The sequence below is a fragment of the Hyla sarda genome, chromosome 3, assembly GCF_029499605.1.
Source record: "Hyla sarda isolate aHylSar1 chromosome 3, aHylSar1.hap1, whole genome shotgun sequence".
Classification (NCBI taxonomy): domain Eukaryota; kingdom Metazoa; phylum Chordata; class Amphibia; order Anura; family Hylidae; genus Hyla; species Hyla sarda.
Window position 1 is genome coordinate 421,614,146 of NC_079191.1, and position 5,627 is coordinate 421,619,772.

At 40.9% G+C, this 5,627-nt stretch overlaps 1 long non-coding RNA gene across 2 annotated transcripts; it reads right to left on the reverse strand.

The window, feature by feature from the left end:
• Positions 1–3,965: 3,965 nt before the first annotated feature.
• Positions 3,966–5,419, reverse strand: LOC130363052 (uncharacterized). Of its 2 annotated transcripts, XR_008891697.1 has the most exons (3): positions 4,751–4,765; positions 4,373–4,566; positions 3,966–4,271 (listed from the first exon to the last, which is right to left on the reverse strand). It is a non-coding gene; the product is annotated as an uncharacterized LOC130363052 (long non-coding RNA). The 2 variants fall into 2 exon arrangements; XR_008891696.1 differs by having other exon boundaries at positions 4,373–5,419.
• Positions 5,420–5,627: the final 208 nt, after the last annotated feature.

Here is a 5,627-nt window from a genome sequence, read left to right on the forward strand (position 1 = left end):
ATTTATATTATATACTGACCCCCATATATGAATTTATACTATATACTGACCCCATATATGAATTTATATTACATACTCACCCCATATATGAATTTATACTATATACTGACCCCATATATGAATTTATATTATATACTGACCCCCATATATGAATTTATACTATATACTGACCCCATATATGAATTTATTCTATATACTGACCCCATATATGAATTTATATTATATGCTGACCCCATATATGAATTTATACTATATACTGACCCCCATATACGAATTTATATTATATACTGACCCCCATATATGAATTTATATTATATACTGACCCCATTTATGAATTTATACTATATGCTGACCCCATATATGAATTTATATTATATACTGACCCCATTTATGAATTTATACTATATACTGATCCCATTTATGAATTTATATTATATACTGACCCCCATATATGAATTCATACTATATACTGACCCCATATATGAATTTATATTATCTTCTGACCCCCATATATGAATTTATACTATATATACTGACCCCCATATATGAATTTATATTACATACTCACCCCATATATGAATTTATACTATATACTGACCCCCATATATGAATTTATACTATATACTGACCTCCATATATAAATTTATATTATATGCTGACACCATATATGAATTTATACTATATACTGACCCATATATGAATTTATACTATATACTGACCCCATATATGAGTTTATACTATATACTGACCCCATATATGAATTTAGATTATATACTGACCCCCATATATGAATTTATACTATATACTGACCCCATATATGAATTTATATTATATACTGACCCCCATATATGAATTTATATTATATGCTGACCCCATATATGAATTTATACTATATACTGACCTTATATATGAATTTATACTATATACTGACCCCATATATGAGTTTATACTATATACTGACCCCATATATGAATTTATATTATATACTGACCCCCATATATGAATTTATACTATATACTGACCCCATATATGAATTTATATTATATACTGATCCCCATACATGAATTTATACTATATACTGACCCCATATATGAATTTATATTACATACTCACCCCTTATATGAATTTATACTATATACTGACCCCATATATGAATTTATATTATATTCTGACCCCCATATATGAATTTATACTATATACTGACCCCATATATGAATTTATACTATATACTGACCCCATATATGAATTTATACTATATACTGACCCCATATATGAATTTATATTATATGCTGACCCTATATATGCATTTATATTATATACTGACCCCATATATGAATTTATATTATATACTGACCCCATATATGCATTTATATTATATGCCATACCAAGACTAGGTAACACCGCGATACCAAGACTAGATAACACCGCCATACCATGACTGAACAATACCACCATACAAGCCATCATTCTGCATTAGGGTATGTTGACATTTGCATATTTTACTGTGTTTGCTGCAGATTTTTATACCCATTGAAGTCAAAGGGCAGCAAAATATGCCTTCACACGGGCGGATTTTTTTTCAAATTTACACCGTGTTTCCCGCGGTGAGATTAAATGGGGACGGGCTCTCTGCGGGTTGTCTGTGGCAAATATACAGCAGCAGAATTTCCGCTGTGGAAAATCTGCCACAGACCCCATTGTAGTCAATGGGGTCTGTGGCGGATTTTCCACAGCGTAAATACCGCTGCCGAAAATTTGCTGTGGACAGTCCGCAGAGAGCCCGTTCCCCATTCACACTCAGCGGGAAACACAGTACGAGTATGAAAACAAATCTGCTCATGTGGACGCAGCCTAAGGGACAGTTCACACTGTATTTTCTGCTGCAGATTTACTGTAGCAGATTTGGTTACCCCTTGAAGTCAATAGGAAGCAAAATCTGACACTAAGTTACTTCTACAGAAGCTGCAGAGTCATAGAGGAACTGTATTTCACAGCGTAAAAATAAAAGTACTACAACTCCCAGTGTGCTTTGTTAGTATCCCCTAGGGCTCAAGGTTGGAGGAGGTGCAGGATGAACTGGCAGATCACAATGGGAGTTGTAGTCCTGAAGTTGTAGAAGATCCTGAAAAAAAAAAAAAAAAAACAACTTCATCCTTAAAGGAGATCTGCAGTGTTAGACACGTATCCCCGATCCACAGGGGGACTAGACTACCAGCTGTGCCTGTAAAATACCAGCCAGGGGGCAACCATAAGTGTGTGACATGGTTGTAATAATTATTGGACAGATTTATCAAAACCTGTGCAGGGGAAAAGTTGAACAGTTGCCCATAGCAACCAATCAGATGCCTTCGTTCATTCTTAACAAGACCTCTGAAAAATGAAAGAAGCGATCTGATTGGTTGCTATGGGCAACTGCTCAACTTTTCCTCTCCTCTGGATTTGATAAATCTTCTCATTTGTCTTCATATATAGGATGAGAATCTACTGACAAAGGGGGAAAATGAAAGAAGCAATCTGATTGGTTGCTATGGACAACTGCACCACTCTTCCTCTGCACAGGTTTTGATAAATCTCCCCCAAAGTGAGTAGCCAACCATTTCTGGGCATAAAACAGTCCTGCAGGAACGTGTGGGGACTGGGTTCCTGCACTTTTTCCACAGCAGGAACATAGTTCCCATTAGCTTGAATCCTGAAGGACCACCCCTTAAGTGGACATCATGGCTGAGTTCCCACCCTTTTTTTCCCAGGACTGGACCCCTGCATAAAACTCTGTAAGAGACAGCAGTCTGTGGGGCGTCTGTGGTGGCCATGAAGGAAGGGGGAGGGGGTCCAGGGAAATGTTTTCATCGGGCTCCTGTGGTTTCCAGCTACGTCCCAGCATATACCCCACACCGGATTATACAAGAGCAAGAACTGCACTTTGGAAGCCTTTACACGTCACAGTCAAGTCAACTTCAGGGATACCGATTTGTCTGGTTAGGAAGCACAGGCTTCCATCTTTATCATACTCACATGAAGGTTTGTTGTGTCTCCCGGTAGACGGCACGCGCTCCATTCATTTCTATGGGAGCGTAGATGATGCCGGAGAGCTGTACTTGGGTCTTTTCGGTGCTCCTGTAGAAAATAATGGCCGTCTGAACGCCGGGTCTCATCCCGCAGATTTCAGGGGACCCTAGTGATCACACCTCTCACAATTAGCTACTTATACCCTATCCCATGGATAGGAGACAAGTTCATTTTTGCCATATTTCTCCTTTAATCGGCCAGAACACACCCAAAATCGGTCCCAGACAAACTTTGGTTCCTTAAAGGGGTACTCCATCCCTAGACAGCTTATCTCCTCTCCAAAGAATAGGGGATAACATGTCATATTACGAAGGTCCCGCTGTTTGGAAACCCGCGATCTCTGTACAGGACCGGACGTTCGAAACAATATGTTGGCATCACGCCACCCCTCCTCTATTCATATCTATGGGAAGTGGTGTGATGTCACGAGGGGACATGGTCTGACGTCACGACCCCCGCCATGGGAACCCAGCGTTCTAATTTAGAATGTTTAGAATGCCGAGTGCAACATGGAGATCACTGGGGTCCCAGCAGCAGGACCACCAACTATTAGATATCTTATCCCCTATGCTTTAGATAGGGGATAAGATGGTGGAGTACCCCTTTAAGGGCCAGTGCACATACCCAAAAAGTTGATCCTTTGCAAGCGTATGACCCCTAGCAAGCTCCCTGCACAAGTACCGTTCATCAGAAAAAGGCTTGTGCACGGAACTTGCTGGGTATCGTATGGTTGCCTCGGCAACTGTACCACCCAGCATCAGCTGCCTCTCTCCGCACCGTATTGTGAAGATCACGCAGGAGAGCAGCTTTGGACACTTAAAAAAACTCATGTCCTCCACATTTTTCTATCACTATTTTTCACATACAGAAATAAAATAAATGAGTCAAACAAGTCAAAGAACTTTTAAAAGGGGAACTTTATTTATTATTTATTACAATGTTTGTGTAGGGATTTTATGTAACCTCCATCACTCACTAAGAGCGTACAGTAACTAATACTCAGGACAGGAAAAACCTCCAGAGGGGAGGAAACCTGTAGGGAATCCATGGCTACTGTACTGCCCTTCCTCTGGGCATACTAAAGGAGGTTACCTCTAGAATTTGGGCAAAGTGTCTGTGTATGTGCGTGATTCCAGGGGCTATGCCTTCATCCAACTTCTTGCTGTACGTCTAGAAATGCGACTCCACGTCTGGAAAAAGTGCATCTAAGATAGGAAAACAAAAGATGGATTATCTACATGTTTATTATAGAAATGCACATGGAACTGCACTAAAGACCTTTGGGACACAACAATATGACACTTACCAGTCACAGTCGTGTATGAGTCTCCATTCCCTGGTACAGTGTCCAGCATTGGCCCCTGACTGATGAACAATGAGCAGGAGCCGTGTTATTTCTGCTCAGTGCTGCTCTCTGGTGGCAAAGTAGTTATGACATCACATGTGTGACACGCTGCTCCTCCTGGGAGTTCTATTTGAGTAGTGCTGCTCTCTGATTGGCTGAAATCCAAAAAAGCTTTTTAACATATTCTGCATGACTGTAATCTAAGGGATTTTTGGCAATTTTTATTAAAATGGCGCTACTCTCCATGGGTGCGTTATATATTTGTTTCACCTAAACAGACACTCAGTATTTGTAATATCATTTGGTGGCCCCAACAGCCTGGGCTCAAAGGTTTCTTACACAGATCGGTGCGGCACCGGGAGGCTCAATGAGCATCGATGGCTGCTGGGACGTCAGACGAGTGAAGCCCCTGACGTTGCGGTGTGGAGCAGAAGAACGTCACTAGTCAGACGTCCACCTTGCTCATTGATTTAAAGTGGTTGTGGCTCCTGCTGCCAGTACAAGATCAGGCAGCATGGGGGCGATATTGACATACAACATCAGTGATCCCCTGTGGCTGTCCAGCTGTTGCAAAACTACAATTCCCAGCATGCCCAGCAGCAATTTGAGCTTTAAAGGAAATAGGGGATAAGTGTTTGATTGCGGGGGAGGTCTGACCTCTGCGCGGCTAGTGCTCATGTCGTCGACCTCACTGAGACCGACGACACGAGGACTAGCCGTGCGGAGCCGTGGCAGTGCCGGGTCCAGTATGGGAGATCACAGGGGGTCCCAACGGTCACACCCCCAGCGGTCAAACACTATCCCCTATCCTGCGGATAAGTTATATACAGCTGCAGTGCTCCTTTAAAAAACGACTACATTTTTGTTTGAGGTTTTTTTTTTTGGCCAAAAATAAAAAGCATCACAAAAAACTGCCCCCTCATTTCTTTTCTCCCAAGATGCCGTCTTTGTGGCATTTTTGCCAAAAACACTGGGGGGAGATTTATCAAAACCTGTGAAAAAGAAAAGTTGACCAGTTGCCCCTAGCAACCAATCAGATCGCTTCTTTCATTTTTAAAAAGGCCTCTGAAAAGGGAAAGAAGTGATCTGATTGGTTGCTATGGGCAACTTTTTCTCTGTACAGGTTTACATACATCTCCCCCAATGTGTATTATTATTATTATTATTATTATTATTATTATTATTATAATAGGTGTTTTCTTTTTTTTCTCCCGGC